The sequence below is a fragment of the Aulonocara stuartgranti genome (genome assembly GCF_965226115.1).
Source record: "Aulonocara stuartgranti genome assembly, chromosome: 23".
In the NCBI taxonomy this organism is placed as follows: Eukaryota; Metazoa; Chordata; class Actinopteri; order Cichliformes; family Cichlidae; genus Aulonocara; species Aulonocara stuartgranti.
The window spans coordinates 42552051-42573811 of NC_138958.1; the positions used below are offsets into that span (position 1 = coordinate 42552051).

General features: G+C 40.8%; 3 long non-coding RNA genes across 3 annotated transcripts in view; all 3 read left to right on the forward strand.

The window, feature by feature from the left end:
* The window catches only part of LOC309701006, a 115397-nt gene that overhangs the window by 71488 nt on the left and 22148 nt on the right, over positions 1–21761 (forward strand). The gene's annotated exons all lie outside the window — the stretch shown is intronic.
* LOC309699676 lies at positions 3104–5815 on the forward strand. Its single transcript, XR_014274434.1, has 3 exons — positions 3104–3206; positions 3512–3638; positions 4953–5815. It is a non-coding gene; the product is annotated as an uncharacterized lncRNA (long non-coding RNA).
* LOC309699839 lies at positions 18209–21099 on the forward strand. The gene is made up of 3 exons (XR_014274503.1): positions 18209–18324; positions 18628–18750; positions 20065–21099. It is a non-coding gene; the product is annotated as an uncharacterized lncRNA (long non-coding RNA).

The following is a 21761-nucleotide window of genomic DNA, read 5'->3' on the forward strand; positions in this document are numbered from 1 at the left end:
AAAAAGACTAGATAGTCTATGTGATGTGGATGCTAGAGCGAAAGCCATGGTTGATATTTGACCTTGTAGTATTTTATAGTTTCCTTCCTGGAGCCAAATAGAGAAACAAATGAAGGCCCCAATTGCAAGAAGATGCTAGCATAAAACAAGCAATATAAAGACAACATATTCTGATCAAATAGCGCTGCAGTCATTGTCTTCATACTGGTAGTGATGATGCATTTCTGATAAATGCCTGTAAAAGAAAGACTAACCATATATGGTGCTCAGTGGTGAAACTGCTTTGTAAGTTCCTTACAAACCATTTTATACTGATTAAAAAACCAGAAATGAGAACGCTATATCTGAGCAGAGATAAGCAACAGACAGCTGTGAAAGTAAGATATTCAAATTCACTGAGCCAAAGACGCAGCTACAGAACTCATGACTCAAGAGTTTGCAAAATATATCCTTTCAAGAAACAAAGTTAAAAATGAGCTTATTGTTCATTATGATAGCGAGCGATATTCCACAGGGCATTGACAGATCCAAACCACTTCACACTTCACACACTTTAGAATTAATCCTGAACAGCTCACCACAACATTGTTTTCTCCACGGGATCTGCACACAGGAAAATAAATAATGATGGGACATACTGAACATTTGTGGAGAAATCCAGTACGTTTTTTATGAAGCACGTATCAAGGCTTGCTTATTTAAGAGTGAGTAATGTCTCTGATAAGAAAATTATTAGAGTCTTGCTGTTTCAGAAAGTGGTTTGAGTGCTGGTGTGATTAATGACCATATACAGTGGTCCCTCGTTTATCGCAGGAGTCACTGATAGATGAAATCCATGAAGTAGCCAACTTTATTTTTTACAATTATTATAGATGTTTTAAGGCTGTAAAACCCCTCACTACACACTTTATACACTTTTCCCAGGCAGGCATGAACATTTTCACACTTTTCTCTCTTGTTTGAACACTCTCAAAGTCTTGTAGAAAAATAAGTCCAGTGTTATAGAAGGAAACCAAAGGCACCCGCCGGTGACGATGTTTTGTCGACATTGTTGTGTTTGTTGGGGAGAAAACTTACAAACATACAGTACAGCACGTCAGAGTCACACTGCTAGCGGTCGAAGCTTTATGTAAATTTGACCAGCTGAACGCATTCTGTACTGTACAGGAGACACAACACGAGATTGATTGACAATGGTCTAATTGTCTACAGCCAGTCAGGACGCAGAATACAATGCACTTAAAAAAATAAATAAAAAATGCAACAAAAAAGAAAAAATCAGCGAAACAGTGAGGGTCCACTGTATGTGCTATTGGATCCCTGCAAAATTCTTCTGCTCATGTTGGAGATTCACCTTTTTCACCTCTTTTTGTGTGTGTGCCAAGCAACTGGGGTACAACAACACCTAATCTATATAATCTAAGCAGAGGTGCATCTATCCAAATCTTTACAGGCTTTCTGTGGGATACCCTTAAACCCCTGCCTACTTAGTACCACGTGAAAGGGTTTTTCTCCAGAGATGGAGAGGTTATTACCAAAAGGAGAAACCAGCTGAGCCAAGGCACAGCGGAAAAAATATTATTTTTAATTAAACTTTATTTTTATAGAACCAAATCACAAATGTGCTTTATATTGTACGATAAAACCCTACAGTAATACAAGGACAACAGAAGACCCAACAATTATATGAACCCCTATGAGCAAGTAGGGTGACACACAAGCAGGTAGGGATGGCATTCTCAATATCACTTATCAATATGATTCTCTTATTGATTCTTATTGGGTTGTAACTGGCTCCACGTTGAGATCTACAACCATCTCTAAGCAGCATATTAAAGGCATTACATTCATGCAGATGAATTGCATGCTGTGGGTCAAATGTTTGTGCATGTTGGAGGCATCGCCCGTTCTTATAGAGTTCAATACTGGGGAAACATGAACCTAGTCAAAAAAGTAATGCATTACACAGAACAGTGTTCTTAAAAGTATTGCAATGCATTATTTACACATTACATCTGTCATTTTTTACAGTGTGGTATGTTGGAGCAGCAGTTTATCGGCAGCTGAGAGGAAGAGGTTGGATAAACTCATCAGGAAGGCCAGCTCTGTTCTGGGATGCACCCTGGACCCAGTGCAGGTGGTGGGAGACAGAAGGACTCTGGCCAAAATAACATCTCTGATGGACAGAGTCTCCCACCCCATGCATGTAGATGTTGCTGAACTGCAGAGCTCCTTCAGTGAGAGACTGCTGCATCCTAGATGCATGAAGGAGCGTTTCCGCAGGTCCTTCCTCCCTGCAGCTGTCAGACTGTACAATCAGAACTGCTCCCAACAAACATAGATGTTTACATCAATGCTGTAACTGCAATAAGTTAGTTAATTAACCAATTCGCACTACAACCTGGTTTGCCTCTTACCTGTAATTATTTTTATTTAATAACTGTACAGTACTCTCTGTTTATAGTAACCATTGTCCTTAATGTAAATATGTAAGAAAAATTGTGTATGTTTCTGTTCTGTGTCCTGTGTCCTGTTTGTTTGTATATGTGTCTTTTTGGCTGCTGTTACAACCAAATTTCCCCTTGTGGGACAATTAAAGGATTATTCTATTTTATTCTACTTTTGTGTCACTCTGTAAAATAGCTGAAACACATTGTCACATTATAACCAGTAACAGTATAAACCTTAGTAAACAGTCCCACACACCAACACAAATCCCGCTCCTAATGAGGACACACATATGAACTTTCTCTTAGTATTTAGGTATGAACACAATGTAACAATGAAAGCCAGCCTTTAAAGCGATCGCCACAGTGATTCTACTTTGGAAACACGAACAGGTAGAAATGGAGGCGTCAAGCCTGATCGTTCAACCTGATTGTTTGGCCTGCAAATATGCAAGAAAACTTTTTTTTTCGTAAAACAGTAGAAAAGCCAGCTATGAGTGACAAACTACATTTGCGTGATGCTGTGGTCATGTTGCATTAAGTTTCTGAAACACAAACAGAGAAGTGGTACATTTTCTTAGAACTGGTGCACTGGTGATGTAGGTGATAATTTAAATGATTACATAAGGCGGTGCTGCTGAAATGTATAAAAATGAAAGTGACAAGAACCAAGTGTTCTTTGTTCCAGTTTGACTGACTTGAACGTAACAGCGTGTCTCAGCTACACTCTGCTCATCTCGAGTCTTCGCTCCTCATTTGGTAAGAATGTTTTGTTTGTGCAATAAAAATATTTAATTCTAGGAACAGGCTCATGTTCTACACCTCCAAGGAAGTATAACAACCCTCGCTCCTGCCACACTTTACCTACTTTTACAATCCAGACACGGGCTTAAAAACATGCTGACATTATCTGGGTTCTGTGAGCACACAAATCCTGCATAAGCTACATGCATGTACAGTTTGAGACCAGTCTTTATGTTAGATAATCTTTCATTTTCATTCACACTGACTATCAGATGTTGCCTATTCAGTCATGTATTTGATTTATTGTAATCTTTCGCCAGCTTCAGAGCCTTTCACCTGCTGCTCCACACGACCCACTTGTGCCTGAACCGCTGCAGGTTAACCAACCAACCAACCAACCAACCAACCAACAACCACTCATTCACTCATCAGTGAAGCAAAAATAAGGTAATCTCATGCTGGATGCCTTTTAGTGCAGCAAAGGTCGTGAGGTTCTTGAGTTGAGTTTTATTCGTTTTCAGATGTGCAGTGCAGATTTGTTATTACAGACCAAGCCACAATACACGAGGAGATGTGAGGAAAGCTTCCAGCGTTTACATTTATGATGATTTCATGTCCGAGTCGACGTTTAAGTTCTTGCAAATTGTTTCATTGTGTGATGTAAAGATTTCTGGCTGGCGATCAGTTTGTGAAAAGACAAAATCAAAATTCTAATGTGTCTCACTATAAGACATTTAGATTCAACAGCAATTTAAGACTCGGCCCCTTAGTTCCAGTAAAAGATACTCTTAATGCTTCTACACACCAAAACACTTATGATACGTTCATGCTCCATAGTCTGTGGGAACAGTTTGGGGATGGCCCCTTCCTGTTCCAACGTCACTGCACACCAGTGCACAAAACAAGATCCATAAAGACATGGATGAGCGAGTTTGGCCTGCACAGAGTCCTGATCTCAACCTGAAAGAACTGCTCATAAATAGAGCAGAGACTGCAAGTTAATGTGTGAGATCAGTGGCTGACCTCATAAATTCCCCATACACTCCTAAACGCTGTGGAAAGCATTTACAGGGAGGTCGACATCATATGGATTAAAAATAGGATGTAATTCAAGTTTATATGTGTGTGTGAAAGCAGAGGAACAGAATCTTTTGGCAACATAGTGTATGTAACAGTAGAATATGAATGAAGGGGAAGGAGTGTATGAGAAGTCCCTGAGCACCCAAAGACAAAAGCAAAGTAACTAAGCAATCATTCAGCAGCTGATCCGACGCTTCTTGCTGGGCTTGAAGCCAGAATAGGAGCAGGCTCAACAGGAGAGGGCTGGGTGATAGTTGAAGCCTCTGCTTCCTGTTAGATTTGTATTGTTGGATTGTCATTTATGCTTAGAAATATATATTTATATATGCTTAGAAGTATATATTCATTTGTAGATTGAAAGAATGTCTCATCCTAGGAGGTCTGTAACAACTCTGTGTAGCATGAAGAGGGGGGTGCGTTCACTCCTCTTCAGAGAGACACTTGGCTCCAGGCAGGTCTCCCTCATGCATGAGTAACACAAAGAACTTTGCCTACTTGTGTCTTGATTTTTGCTGTGTAGTAAACTGTGGTTTATGCTACAAACCTATCACTTCCCATTGTACTTTAGGAACCACAAGTTAGCATGTAGACTCAAATTTATTACATATTTGTTGCAATAATTTGTGCTTTTTCTGGATAAAATTCTCAATCAGAATATTGTTTCTGTTTTTTCTTCACCAGGTAATAATGAGGATCCTGTTTATCTGTTTGCTGCTCATTGCCTCTGAGAGTTCAACGCTTGAAGAAGACGGCTATGGCCAGTTTAGAAGACAGCACATAAACGCCAAGATGACTGCAATGGATTGTGATACGGTTATAAGAAGGAAACAGATCTACAATGTTGACAACAGCTGTAAAGATACCAACACGTTCATCCTTGATAATCCAAGTGAGATCAAAAACATTTGTGTTGAGGGAAAATTTGATGAAACACTTCAAATGACAAAAAGTCACAAGATGTTCAAAGTTGTTAAGTGTGAACTAAGGAATGTGGGAGCCAGAAAACCCAGATGCCAGTATACTGGTAATCTCCTCACTAACAGATATGTTGCAGTTGCTTGTGAAAATAATTTACCTGTACACTTTGCAAGAGACATTCTGGTCTTAGACGGCTAACAACTAGTGTTAAGTATGTTCAGGAAAGCCCCTAATATTATTTTTTCTTTTCTCTTTGGTGGAAGCAAAACTTAGCTGTGAAGACTGTTAACCTGTAGCTAAACACACAATGAATTTGAATCTCTCTAAAACTGCAAAGTAATCACAGAACATCGAACGATTCCTGAAGCTCGTGTTGCTTTGAGTTTGTGGTCCAAAGCATTAACATGTCGTAACAGTAACATGCTGCCACTTGTTCAGTGATTCTGTCATCAGCCATGGCTGGCTTGTGACGCAGTGCCAAAGGTGACTGTGTTTCTGTGATACTTTTACAGTCTGGACGATGTCAATGACTAGTCTCATGATCACACACATTTCACTGAACACACATGAGCTGTTTCTGTCATGAATCGCTGTGCGGCAGGCAGGAGTTGGACCCAAAGTGCAGGACTCACAGACTCAGGGAGGTGAACTCAAAACTCAGCTTTATTTGCTGGCAGGGGAAAAACATACAAACTAATCTAAACTGGGAACTTGGAAAACTCACAGAGAGACACACAGGGAGATCCACACAGCATGAGGGACGACGCGACACTGACTCAGAGAAACACAGGGTTTAAATACACTGGGAAGTAACGAGGGGAATGAGACACAGAAGGAGGGCACAGCTGGGAGAAATCAGGACTGACGAGACAAGCAAAGCAGGACGCATTCACATGAGACACGGACCATCAAAGTAAAACAGGAAGTATCACACAGAGACGCGAACTTGACACAGTGGAGACAGCAACTAAGAAATACAGAGACATAAACCATAAGGCAGAGGTCTAAGAACCAAAATACACAGGGAAATACTCAGCTGGGAACACAAGAGACTAGACTAGAGAGAGTAACAAAAAACCAACCATGAGAACATAATGCACAATGCAGAGTGACAGAAAACAAGAAACTCAAACATGCAAAGACACACAATTACACAGAACAGAGGGGACACAGAGAGACATGAAGGGCAAGGGATCAAAACTAGAAGCCATAGAATAAATCACACACAAGTACAATAATACAAAAATCACAAAGAACTAAAAACGCTGGGTCAGGAGACCCAGGACCGTGACAGTTTCTCTGTCAGTCACAGCAGGAGGAAGACTGTCACTTTTTTGTCTTTTTACCTTTGACTCTGTCATTTCTTTTGGAGCTTAGTAAACAACCTGAACACGCGTTAGCCACTTTTTAATTTCTTTCTTTGTTTTTAGCAGCATTCCAGGGCTGTGTGCTGCCCAGCAATTTTGTTTTTCAAAGCATGTTTCTTGTGTTTGAGCAATAAAAAAAGTTACTAAAAAAACCATCTGGTTACACGTCATTTTTCTTTATACTACCTGAGCTGGTACATAATAAATACAACAATAAATACTGTACCTTCTACAACACGACTTGTGTAGATGAGTTAGTAATATCTCTCCCGAGCTTGCAGAATTAACTAAATTAAACCACATCCCACTTTTAAAGACAGTAGAAGGCGACCTGGCTAGATGGATTTCTCTACCCATATCACTCATGGGAAGGGTCGCCGCTATAAAAATGATGGTCTTGCCAAAAATAAACTATTTATTTTCAATGATCCTAAATAAGCCATCACAAGATTGGTTCAGATCTCTAGACTCGTATATTTCTAAATTCCTTTGGAAAGATAAATCCCCACGTATCAGCTTAAAAACACTACAAAGGACCAAAGATAAAGGAGGATTAGATCTGCCTAACTTTAATCACTACTTTTTAGCCAACAGGCTTCAGTTCATCTCTAGATGGTTTAAACACATCTTCTTAGATGAAACCTGGATAGATGTAGAACAGGCACTATGTAATAACCTAGAGATTTCAGACCTACCATTTATCAGCTCAAACATCAAACGACATGAATGCTTTAAAAGCATCAATATCAGCTCTTCTCTGACAGCATGGTGGGAGTTTCTAAAATTGACGGCGTCTTCATTAATCCCATGCAAACGTACACCTATCTGGAACTATCCGGACATATTACAAAACAATAACATGATAAACTTTCCAGTTTGGAGTTATAAAGGAATTAAAAACTTGGAACATATATTGGAAGGAACAGACTTTATTTTATTTGACAGACTAGTTACACAATATGGGATCAACAAGAAAATACTTTTGGAATATCAACAAATTAAATCCATAGTAAAAAAAAGAAATTTAATTCCAGTGAAGCTGAATTACAAACACCACCAAGTGTGGTACAATTTTTTAATCTAACCCCCCCCCCCCCCCCCCCCCAAAAAAAATTATTGTCTAAAATATACAGCACACTTTCTAAAGTAGATGAATCAATATCCCTTCCGATTGCAAAATGGGAAGCAGATTTATCAATCAGCTTAGACCAAATCCTTTGGTCTCAGATATGCTTAAAAACCTTTCAATGGATCAGAAATCCCAGTTTGCCATTAATACAATACAAAATATTACACAGAGTGCACTATACTGGTCATAGGATGTTCAAGATCGGCTATACGTCTTCCAACAACTGCTCACACTGCACAGCAAATACACCGGACAATTATATCCACGCTCTTTGGTTCTGTCCACCAGTTCAGAAGTTTTGGCGCAAGATATGTGACGACTTATCAAAGTGTCTGAAATGTAACATTCCAGCCTCCCCTTTAGTATGCTTGCTGGGCAACTTGGATGAGGTCACTACAGAAATAAACACAGCCCACGTTGTTTTTACGGCCCTATGCATTGCCAAGAAAATGGTCCTCATTAACTGGAAAAATAAAAATAATCTTAATTCTAACCAATATAAAAACCATCTAATAGATCACATTAGTCTTGATACAGCCTCTGCCATCACATTTGATCAATCCCTCTGGACTACTTTGATTGGCTTCATCACCTAGTGGGGGTGGGGGGTCATGGTTTAGTTCTGCCTTCGCTATTGTGGTTGATATGGGGGTCGGGACGGCCTTAGGGCATCTAGGGATTCCCTAGGGACGTTTTCCCTGTGGCCATGACCTGGTAAGGGGCTCTGGTGGCTCTTAGATGGTGTTTTCCTTGTGGCTGCTTACAGCGGAGATGGGGGAGGGTCTGTGCTGGTGGACGTTGGTTACTGGCCTGGTAGCCTGGCTGCCCCTGGGTGGGTCCGGGATGGGCGTGGAGGCTTGGGGGTCTGGGGGTGCTCCGCCCCCAGGCTGGGGCTCTGGCTGGGCCTTGGGGCCTTGGGTCCTGGTTGTTGTGTCGCCGGGGTGGTGCATGGGGGCTCAGCCCCGGAGCGGGGGACCTCTGGTGCATCGGCCTGAATGGAGGGCTCTCTAACTGGTGGGGAGGCTGTTACATCTTTGCAGGAGGTCTCCTCTCTACAGGAGCAGACTCTGCAGGTGGGGGAAAGATATTGGAGAGGTGGAGAATGACTCAACCTGGGTGTCTATTGTCTTGTGTAGTCTGGGAGAAGATTGGATGACGGGGTGGGTGCATTTTTCTCTGCAGTGGGGTCGGGTGGGCTGTCCCGGACTCTGTGGGACCAGGTGGTGCTGCTGCTGTGGGTCCCGGTCCGGATGGGCCTGGGCCCTCTTGCCCCGGTGGGTTCCAGAGTGTGGGGGTGCCTACTGGGGTCAGCGGGGGAGCTTGGGTGTAAGACTCCACCTCTCTGGGGACATCTCGGGCTCTCCGAGGTGTGGAGACCTCTCCCCCCTCGGCACGCTCCCTGCCGGTGGCTGGTGTTGGTGTGTTGGTGGTTCTGGGGGCGACTGTGGCTCAGGGATTTGGGAAGCCTCGCTTCTGTCAGTCTGCCCCAGGGCAGCTGTGGCTACAACTGTAGCTTGCCTCCACCAGTCTTATGAATGTGAGAGTGAATGAATAGTGGAATTGTAAAGCGCTTTGGGTGCCTAGAAAAACTCTATATAAATGCAATCCATTATTGTTATTCGTTTTGGTGTCTGGGGCGGGGCGCTCATGTATGTACCGACTCACTCCTGGTGGCCGATTGGCGGGGCCTGGCACCTGTGGCCCAGCTAGGCCCCTTACGGGGGGTCGGGTGGCCTCAGGCCTCTCGGCCTGATACCCGGTCTTCTCTGGCACAGCTGGCTGCTGGCAGAGCCCGCGGGCACATCACTGCAACCCCCTCTGGCCTCTGCTCCGTGGCTGCTGGGTGACCTCTCGTTTGGGGCTCTCCTCAGCTCTTCCCAGGAGGGTGGCACGTTGGCCCCCTGGTGGTCCTCCTCGGGTCCTCGTACTCTGGGGCCTCTGGATGTCTGGGGCCTGGATCTCCTCCATACCTGCTTCATGCCCTGGGGGACGGGGCTATGGCTCCCCACACTCCCTAGCAGATCGTTACATGGAGAAACCTTTTGAATACAAGCGTGCTGATCCACACAGGTGTGTACACAGGTGTGCACACAGGTGTTCACAGACACAAACTACACCTTTCTTGGCTGCTGCCTGAAAGCACATTGTGCGCTGTCGATCTTGCGTGCTGTAACATAACATCTAATATTTGGTATCTACTGTTATCTACTGTTAGCTGTTTTATTGTGATGGTGCTATATTTATTATGTTGCTCTTTCTTGTTTGTTTTCTCTTCTGTTTTTTCTTATCTCCATACAGGTGATCCAGGTGTTTTGTTTGTTTTTCTTTTTTTCTTCCCCCCTTTCTCACCGTCTCTTCTCCCCTCTATTTTTTTTCTCCCCCTCTCTTTCTTTCATTCTTTCTCCCTGTCCTATCCCCCAGTCATGTCTGTCCCATCTGTAACAACCAAAAATCAAATCAAATAAATATATAATTATAATAAAGGTCAATCAAATGGCCCAAACGCAAGACCGTGATGATCCAATTGGTAAAGTAAAGCCGCTTGGCATCTTTCTTGGCCTTCAGACAACAATTCTGATGGCTAAAGATCCAAACGGGACAGGCAAAAAAAAAAAAAAAAGATGAGTCAGTGAAGCAAACTGATCAGCTGTCTTATTGTGTCTTTTGTGTGTTTGGTTTTGTGTATTCAATGAACCGAACGCCGTCTTTACTGCACGAGGGTGTGACCATCCACATCCTTTCATCTGTCCACTGTCAGCCAATAATTTTATAAAAATCTGGCCAAGTCTTCCAAGTGTGCGTGCTTTTCCTTCTGACCAGATGCAGATTTCTGTACCATCACTTTATTGCCCTTATACTGTTCAGCACACAGTGTATGTGCGCTAAAACAGAAACTGTTTCACTGCTTCTTTGTAGTGGCAGGTTACAAAACATCATAAGATGCTGAGTGGCCATACAAGATGGAATTTGGTTAGCAACAACTCTCTGAGGCCTTTACTGTGAAACACAACGCTGTCTTATCCGGTTAACTTCAAGATTTAATGTGGGATTTTTTTGTAATCCAAGACATAATGCCAGGTCAACTCATGCTTTGAACCTAATCTGCTCCAGAGCAAATCATGTTCCAAATGTGAGATCAACAGGTAGAAAATCACCACCTACTAACCAGTAAGACCGAAAAAGAACAAAATAAATAAAATCCCCGATCCTGGAAGATCCCTCAGACCACTGTGTGCAGAGAGTAGGAGGGTGTAATGTCTTTGTCTTTCCATGATGAGCAACAATAATGAACATAGATTCTCTACAACAACTTTATTGTTTTGGAAGTATTAATATATTATCCCAAAACTTCTACATTTAACCTTTTAATCAGACCAGCAAAAATCTAGTATTGAATTTTAGCAGCAGTCATAAAAAATTATTTGCTAAAAGCATTTTTGCAGCTGAATATTTTAAATTACAGTTAACTTTACTTTTTGGCTGTTTTACCTGTAAGACATTAAAATAACATGCTAAGGTTTAATAGTCTATATGGAATACACTCTGAGGCCTGGGCAGTGTTGTGCTAATAAGAGAAGGTTTGTGTGTGCAGTGAAACAGTAATTTTTTGTATTTCACAATTTATTGATATGTTTGATCCTTTCTGACCTGCGTTAATGAAGCAGTCATTAGAGCACCATGTCCGCTACAATAGTTCTGTAGTTTGATGCTTGAGTCGTTGCAGACTTGTTGAAACTCCCTCACCCGTCAAAGCAGCGTCTTTGTTATTCGAGTCCAGCAGATGGCAGTGTTTCACTGTCATATGACGGCTGTCTGAAGCTTCAATATGATTGTTCGTTTAAATTAGATCGTTTTATACAATAGTTTGTGTTTGCTAGGTTTGCTATGCAACGGTGGGGAGGAAAAACTCCGTTTTAACAGGAATATCTAGACATGAGTGATTACTGCAGTGGGGCACTATCTGTGCTATCTATAAGAAATGTTAGCAACAATAAAACTCTGAGGATCAGGGCTCCATTTCACTCCAGTGTTCAGTGGCATTTTAAAAGAGTGAATACCGACGCTGAATGTCTTTGTAAAGCAAAAGCACTTTGTTAGCCTTTACAGAGCAAAGCTATGGATCAATGTGCAGTGAAGAAAAATCCAGGTGGCCAGTCTGTCCTTTCCTAACCAATCACAGAGCTCCTTACATTGTTGCGCTGGAGAATAACTAAATATAATATAAAGATGATATTGAAAATAATCTTTTGTAGAGTCACTACTTAGTGGGCAGAGGACAGTTATCACTTTGCTGGATGCTTTAAAGTCGCATGTTCTGTATTTGCAGATTAACAGGATATTAACAGATTAACAGCTTTCATTAGACTTCATATGATAATCAACAGTGAAGTGTTTCTCTTTCAGTGTTTATTCTTGCTCATTGAATGGTCTCTGTTCAGATAATATGCTGCACTCATCTCATGTTTCTTTAAATACGGCATCACTTGTCCAGCTGTCAAACTCTGAAAGAGTTACAGTTTCACCACTGAGCACTTTGAATGGTTATTCTTTTATTTAAAAGCACTTATTCTAGCTGCATCATCAATACGACAAAAACTGTGACTTCAACAAAAATGTATCTAAAAATATTTAGGGGGAAATGTTCCTACACCCCTCATGTAAACGTTACACCTCCAAAAGGGAGAAATAATCAGAATAAGGCGTAATCATTGTCTTGATAATAATGACCATGAAAATGAAACTAGGCCTACCTTTAGTTCAGCACACTCAGTGTTGCATAAAGACATGCGAACATGCCATCATCCATTCTGGAGCCTACTTTTAAAAAGAGCGAGCTGTTTATTCTGGCTGAGTAGCAAACAGAACCAACCATGAAAACCTAAACTGGGAAAACACTCGGAAACCTTGAACACTGGGAATATGGAGACACAGGGGGTAGGTGAACAGACACTCTGACAAAGGACAGAGGAAAACAGATACAGTATATACACTGAGGGGTGATCCGGGAGTGGACAAACATGGGAACACAGACTAGGATTATCAAAATAAGACAAGAAGTAGCACGAACACAGAGACTGAGATAAGGACACATGAGCTTGACACTAGGATGGAAATAAACAAACATGGGAACACACGACGGACTGAGGAGACAAGGACAACACACAAAGAGAGGGACACTGGAAACAGGTAAAGGAGACAAAACCCAGAGACAGCACTAAGACACAAAGAGAGGGAGACACAAGACGGGCTGGGGACACTAAGGGGACGCCGAGGACAGAACACAGAGACGAACTCTATGACAGACATTACGTGACAACAAGACTGACATCCACAGGAGACACAGAAAAAACAATAATCAGAAAATTCACGAATGCAGGAAAAGTAAACTAGGAAACTTCAGTCAGTATAAGAACACAACAATAATGATGAAGCAACATTCAAAAGTCCACCAACACAAAACTGAGACAAAGACCCAGAACCATGACACACAGACACTGACAGTGTTCTTGTTAATGCTCTGCCTCCTCTGGATCTTTAGTTAGCTAAAGTGGACTGCAGTCTTTCATTTATTGATATCATTAATAGTTTACCCATATTAGACTCTTTAGTCCACCTGAATCAAACATAACAACATGTTACAAGCTGTTTTGCTGCTCCCAGTGTCTCAGATCTCATGCAAGCAAGTGGCTGGCTCAGTGAATGTTAATTTAGCACATGTTATATCTCTGTTCAGATATTATGTTGTACTCATTTTTTCCTTTATTCAAATAAGAGCAGTTATTGTTCATTTAATCAAACGCTGCTCAATCATCCATGTAACAAAAACTTTGATTCTCTTCATCTGGATGTAACGTTTTCAGAATCAACATTTTGGGATCTGCAAAGCAGTTTCAGCTCAGAGCACCGTTCATGTTAACTTTTGCACCACTTATTGAAGCTGCATCATCATTTCCATCGAAGCTGTGTGTTGACACAGCTTCTTCTGTCATTGCATCCTCTTGTTTTTTTCTTGCTCTTGGCCTTTGTCTTTGAGCCAGAGAGATGGAGGTCCATGGCGTCATGTAAAACTACTTTGAAATTCTGACCATTTGATAATAAATTGTGAAAATGTATAATTTGAACATATTTGTTTTCACTCAGCACTACAAGCTGTATGTTCTTGCTTTTGAGCCCCGCACTCCCTCCTTTTTCCAATTCGTTTACTTCTCATTAGCACTCAGGGATCTGCACAGCTTAGGAGTCGCTGGCTGTCCCCTCTGTGACCTTCCCCAAACTGCAGCTTAAATTCATGCTCAAGCCATCTGCCATTATCTACTAAAAATGCTATCAAACCTAAAAAGAGGATGTGGTCTCAGCTGGTGAAATTGCATTATACACCGCTTTGAGGCAACTGTAGATAATTCATTTATCATTATTCAACATTGACAAATAGTAGTTGACTAATATCAGGAGCCAAAAGGAAACAAAAACAACAACAACCCCAAACTAAACTAATATTTCAGATGCCGGAAAAAAATGATTACAGTTGTTCAAATTTGCTGTCACTGAGTTAGGTGTGATACATGTACATCAATCTTACATGTAAAAAGTAGAAAACTGAAAGTAAATCTGAAATATAAAAATGAACTGGTTCTTATATAAAACCTTTCTACTCTCTACAACTTGCCTCATTCACCCAATCACTTCTTTTTTTTCTCTGTAAGTGCTTTCTATCTAACATTAATACACATTCATCCTCCCGATGGATGCATCGGAGAGCAACTTGGGGTTAGTATCTTGCCCAAGGATATTTGGCATGCAGGCTGGAGCAGAGGGGGATTGAACCAGCAACTTTCTGATTAGTAGGTTTCCTACCTGAGCTACAGACACCCCAATTTGTGGTGCTTTGGAAACAACACGTTCTCATCCCAACAGGTAACGATGCTGTGACAAATCATCAGTATGCGTTTGGAGGCATGAGAGCCGTTTGGAATGAATCTATACATGTAAATGTGTTTTTTGTTCTAATCATGAATCGCTTTGAAAAACACTACCTGATAGGGTTAAGGTTAAAGTTATGGATAGAGTTAATGTTAGGAGCCTCTGCTCCAAGTGTGTGTTACTGCTGCGAGCAGCGTTCGGTTGTTTTCAAATGGGAATCTGGAGCATCTCATAAGGATGCGGAAAGATACCTTTCACGTTACTATGAGATGCCTCAGGCCATGACAAACTTTTGGTATGTTATAAGAACTGAGGGCAGCTGTATTTGGGCCTTTATTGGCTACAGAGATTCATTAGAGGTAAGGGTAAGGAAATGTGGCTTCCAGTAATTGTCCTGAACATACACCTGAGAAAACTTCAAAATCAGAAAAAAAAGCATCAAAGTAATCTTAAAATGTGTAATGTGCTTGTTACTCTGCTACAACTGGGATCATGTACCGCATAAAAAGACTAGATAGTCTATGTGATGTGGATGCTAGAGCGAAAGCCATGGTTGATATTTGACCTTGCAGTATTTTATAGTTTCCTTCCTGGAGCCAAATAGAGAAACAAATGAAGGCCCCAATTGCAAGAAGATGCTAGCATAAAACAAGCAATATAAAGACAACATATTCTGATCAAATAGCGCTGCAGTCATTGTCTTCATACTGGTAGTGATGATGCATTTCTGATAAATGCCTGTAAAAGAAAGACTAACCATATATGGTGCTCAGTGGTGAAACTGCTTTGTAAGTTCCTTACAAACCATTTTATACTGATTAAAAAACCAGAAATGAGAACGCTATATCTGAGCAGAGATAAGCAACAGACAGCTGTGAAAGTAAGATATTCAAATTCACTGAGCCAAAGACGCAGCTACAGAACTCATGACTCAAGAGTTTGCAAAATATATCCTTTCAAGAAACAAAGTTAAAAATGAGCTTATTGTTCATTATGATAGCGAGCGATATTCCACAGGGCATTGACAGATCCAAACCACTTCACACTTCACACACTTTAGAATTAATCCTGAACAGCTCACCACAACATTGTTTTCTCCACGGGATCTGCACACAGGAAAATAAATAATGATGGGACATACTGAACATTTGTGGAGAAATCCAGTAAGTTTTTTATGAAGCACGTATCAAGGCTTGCTTATTTAAGAGTGAGTAATGTCTCTGATAAGAAAATTATTAGAGTCTTGCTGTTTCAGAAAGTGGTTTGAGTGCTGGTGTGATTAATGACCATATACAGTGGTCCCTGGTTTATCGCAGGAGTCACTGATAGATGAAATCCATGAAGTAGCCAACTTTATTTTTTACAATTATTATAGATGTTTTAAGGCTGTAAAACCCCTCACTACACACTTTATACACTTTTCCCAGGCAGGCATGAACATTTTCACACTTTTCTCTCTTGTTTGAACACTCTCAAAGTCTTGTAGAAAAATAAGTCCAGTGTTATAGAAGGAAACCAAAGGCACCCGCCGGTGACGATGTTTTGTCGACATTGTTGTGTTTGTTGGGGAGAAAACTTACAAACATACAGTACAGCACGTCAGAGTCACACTGCTAGCGATCGAAGCTTTATGTAAATTTGACCAGCTGAACGCATTCTGTACTGTACAGGAGACACAACACGAGATTGATTGACAATGGTCTAATTGTCTACAGCCAGTCAGGACGCAGAATACAATGCACTTAAAAAAATAAATAAAAAATGCAACAAAAAAGAAAAAATCAGCGAAACAGTGAGGGACCACTGTATGTGCTATTGGATCCCTGCAAAATTCTTCTGCTCATGTTGGAGATTCACCTTTTTCACCTCTTTTTGTGTGTGTGCCAAGCAACTGGGGTACAACAACACCTAATCTATATAATCTAAGCAGAGGTGCATCTATCCAAATCTTTACAGGCTTTCTGTGGGATACCCTTAAACCCCTGCCTACTTAGTACCACGTGAAAGGGTTTTTCTCCAGAGATGGAGAGGTTATTACCAAAAGGAGAAACCAGCTGAGCCAAGGCACAGCGGAAAAAATATTATTTTTAATTAAACTTTATTTTTATAGAACCAAATCACAAATGTGCTTTATATTGTACGATAAAACCCTACAGTAATACAAGGACAACAGAAGACCCAACAATTATATGAACCCCTATGAGCAAGTAGGGTGACACACAAGCAGGTAGGGATGGCATTCTCAATATCACTTATCAATATGATTCTCTTATTGATTCTTATTGGGTTGTAACTGGCGCCACGTTGAGATCTACAACCATCTCTAAGCAGCATATTAAAGGCATTACATTCATGCAGATGAATTGCATGCTGTGGGTCAAATGTTTGTGCATGTTGGAGGCATCGCCCGTTCTTATAGAGTTCAATACTGGGGAAACATGAACCTAGTCAAAAAAGTAATGCATTACACAGAACAGTGTTCTTAAAAGTATTGCAATGCATTATTTACTCATTACATCTGTCATTTTTTACAGTGTGGTATGTTGGAGCAGCAGTTTATCGGCAGCTGAGAGGAAGAGGTTGGATAAACTCATCAGGAAGGCCAGCTCTGTTCTGGGATGCACCCTGGACCCAGTGCAGGTGGTGGGAGACAGAAGGACTCTGGCCAAAATAACATCTCTGATGGACAGAGTCTCCCACCCCATGCATGTAGATGTTGCTGAACTGCAGAGCTCCTTCAGTGAGAGACTGCTGCATCCTAGATGCATGAAGGAGCGTTTCCGCAGGTCCTTCCTCCCTGCAGCTGTCAGACTGTACAATCAGAACTGCTCCCAACAAACATAGATGTTTACATCAATGCTGTAACTGCAATAAGTTAGTTAATTAACCAATTCGCACTACAACCTGGTTTGCCTCTTACCTGTAATTATTTTTATTTAATTTAATAACTGTACAGTACTCTCTGTTTATAGTAACCATTGTCCTTAATGTAAATATGTAAGAAAAATTGTGTATGTTTCTGTTCTGTGTCCTGTGTACTGTTTGTTTGTATATTTGTCTTTTTGGCTGCTGTTACAACCAAATTTCCCCTTGTGGGACAATTAAAGGATTATTCTATTCTATTCTACTTTTGTGTTACTCTGTAAAATAGCTGAAACACATTGTCACATTATAACCAGTAACAGTATAAACCTTAGTAAACAGTCCCACACACCAACACAAATCCCGGTCCTAATGAGGACACACATATGAACTTTCTCTTAGTATTTAGGTATGAACACAATGTAACAATGAAAGCCATGCAGCCTTTAAAGCGATCGCCACAGTGATTCTACTTTGGAAACACGAACAGGTAGAAATGGAGGCGTCAAGCCTGATCGTTCAACCTGATTGTTTGGCCTGCAAATATGCAAGAAAACATTTTTTTTCATAAAACAGTAGAAAAGCCAGCTATGAGTGACAAACTACATTTGCGTGATGCTGTGGTCATGTTGCATTAAGTTTCTGAAACACAAACAGAGAAGTGGTACATTTTCTTAGAACTGGTGCACTGGTGATGTAGGTGATAATTTAAATGATTACATAAGGCGGTGCTGCTGAAATGTATAAAAATGAAAGTGACAAGAACCAAGTGTTCTTTGTTCCAGTTTGACTGACTTGAACGTAACAGCGTGTCTCAGCTACACTCTGCTCATCTCGAGTCTTCGCTCCTCATTTGGTAAGAATGTTTTGTTTGTACAATAAAAATATTTAATTCTCAACAGGCTCATGTTCTACACCTCCAAGGAAGTATAACAACCCTCGCTCCTGCCACACTTTACCTACTTTTACAATCCAGACACGGGCTTAAAAACATGCTGACATTATCTGGGTTCTGTGAGCACACAAATCCTGCATAAGCTACATGCATGTACAGTTTGAGACCAGTCTTTATGTTAGATAATCTTTCATTTTCATTCACACTGACTATCAGATGTTGCCTATTCAGTCATGTATTTGATTTATTGTAATCTTTCGCCAGCTTCAGAGCCTTTCACCTGCTGCTCCACACGACCCACTTGTGCCTGAACCGCTGCAGGTTAACCAACCAACCAACCAACCAACCAACAACCACTCATTCACTCATCAGTGAAGCAAAAATAAGGTAATCTCATGCTGGATGCCTTTTAGTGCAGCAAAGGTCGTGAGGTTCTTGAGTTGAGTTTTATTCGTTTTCAGATGTGCAGTACAGATTTGTTATTACAGACCAAGCCACAATACACGAGGAGATGTGAGGAAAGCTTCCAGCGTTTACATTTATGATGATTTCATGTCCGAGTCGACGTTTAAGTTCTTGCAAATTGTTTCATTGTGTGATGTAAAGATTTCTGGCTGGCGATCAGTTTGTGAAAAGACAAAATCAAAATTCTAATGTGTCTCACTATAAGACATTTAGATTCAACAGCAATTTAAGACTCGGCCCCTTAGTTCCAGTAAAAGATACTCTTAATGCTTCTACACACCAAAACACTTATGATACGTTCATGCTCCATAGTCTGTGGGAACAGTTTGGGGATGGCCCTTTCCTGTTCCAACGTCACTGCACACCAGTGCACAAAACAAGATCCATAAAGACATGGATGAGCGAGTTTGGCCTGCACAGAGTCCTGATCTCAACCTGAAAGAACTGCTCATAAATAGAGCAGAGACTGCAAGTTAATGTGTGAGATCAGTGGCTGACCTCATAAATTCCCCATACACTCCTAAACGCTGTGGAAAGCATTTACAGGGAGGTCGACATCATATGGATTAAAAATAGGATGTAATTCAAGTTTATATGTGTGTGTGAAAGCAGAGGAACAGAATCTTTTGGCAACATAGTGTATGTAACAGTAGAATATGAATGAAGGGGAAGGAGTGTATGAGAAGTCCCTGAGCACCCAAAGACAAAAGCAAAGTAACTAAGCAATCATTCAGCAGCTGATCCGACGCTTCTTGCTGGGCTTGAAGCCAGAATAGGAGCAGGCTCAACAGGAGAGGGCTGGGTGATAGTTGAAGCCTCTGCTTCCTGTTAGATTTGTATTGTTGGATTGTCATTTATGCTTAGAAATATATATTTATATATGCTTAGAAGTATATATTCATTTGTAGATTGAAAGAATGTCTCATCCTAGGAGGTCTGTAACAACTCTGTGTAGCATGAAGAGGGGGGTGCGTTCACTCCTCTTCAGAGAGACACTTGGCTCCAGGCAGGTCTCCCTCATGCATGAGTAACACAAAGAACTTTGCCTACTTGTGTCTTGATTTTTGCTGTGTAGTAAACTGTGGTTTATGCTACAAACCTATCACTTCCCATTCTACTTTAGGAACCACAAGTTAGCATGTAGACTCAAATTTATTACATATTTGTTGCAATAATTTGTGCTTTTTCTGGATAAAATTCTCAATCAGAATATTGTTTCTGTTTTTTCTTCACCAGGTAATAATGAGGATCCTGTTTATCTGTTTGCTGCTCATTGCCACTGAGAGTTCAACGCTTGAAGAAGACGGCTATGGCCAGTTTAGAAGACAGCACATAAACGCCAAGATGACTGCAATGGATTGTGATACGGTTATAAGAAGGAAACAGATCTACAATGTTGACAACAGCTGTAAAGATACCAACACGTTCATCCTTGATAATCCAAGTGAGATCAAAAACATTTGTGTTGAGGGAAAATTTGATGAAACACTTCAAATGACAAAAAGTCACAAGATGTTCAAAGTTGTTAAGTGTGAACTAAGGAATGTGGGAGCCAGAAAACCCAGATGCCAGTATACTGGTAATCTCCTCACTAACAGATATGTTGCAGTTGCTTGTGAAAATAATTTACCTGTACACTTTGCAAGAGACATTCTGGTCTTAGACGGCTAACAACTAGTGTTAAGTATGTTCAGGAAAGCCCCTAATATTATTTTTTCTTTTCTCTTTGGTGGAAGCAAAACTTAGCTGTGAAGACTGTTAACCTGTAGCTAAACACACAATGAATTTGAATCTCTCTAAAACTGCAAAGTAATCACAGAACATCGAACGATTCCTGAAGCTCGTGTTGCTTTGAGTTTGTGGTCCAAAGCATTAACATGTCGTAACAGTAACATGCTGCCACTTGTTCAGTGATTCTGTCATCAGCCATGGCTGGCTTGTGACGCAGTGCCAAAGGTGACTGTGTTTCTGTGATACTTTTACAGTCTGGACGATGTCAATGACTAGTCTCATGATCACACACATTTCACTGAACACACATGAGCTGTTTCTCTGTCAGTCACAGCAGGAGGAAGACTGTCACTTTTTTGTCTTTTTACCTTTGACTCTGTCATTTCTTTTGGAGCTTAGTAAACAACCTGAACACGCGTTAGCCACTTTTTAATTTCTTTCTTTGTTTTTAGCAGCATTCCAGGGCTGTGTGCTGCCCAGCAATTTTGTTTTTCAAAGCATGTTTCTTGTGTTTGAGCAATAAAAAAAGTTACTAAAAAAACCATCTGGTTACACGTCATTTTTCTTTATACTACCTGAGCTGGTACATAATAAATACAACAATAAATACTGTACCTTCTACAACACGACTTGTGTAGATGAGTTAGTAATATCTCTCCCGAGCTTGCAGAATTAACTAAATTAAACCACATCCCACTTTTAAAGACAGTAGAAGGCGACCTGGCTAGATGGATTTCTCTACCCATATCACTCATGGGAAGGGTCGCCGCTATAAAAATGATGGTCTTGCCAAAAATAAACTATTTATTTTCAATGATCCTAAATAAGCCATCACAAGATTGGTTCAGATCTCTAGACTCGTATATTTCTAAATTCCTTTGGAAAGATAAATCCCCACGTATCAGCTTAAAAACACTACAAAGGACCAAGGATAAAGGAGGATTAGATCTGCCTAACTTTAATCACTACTTTTTAGCCAACAGGCTTCAGTTCATCTCTAGATGGTTTAAACACATCTTCTTAGATGAAACCTGGATAGATGTAGAACAGGCACTATGTAATAACCTAGAGATCTCAGACCTACCATTTATCAGCTCAAACATCAAACGACATGAATGCTTTAAAAGCATCAATATCAGCTCTTCTCTGACAGCATGGTGGGAGTTTCTAAAATTGACGGCGTCTTCATTAATCCCATGCAA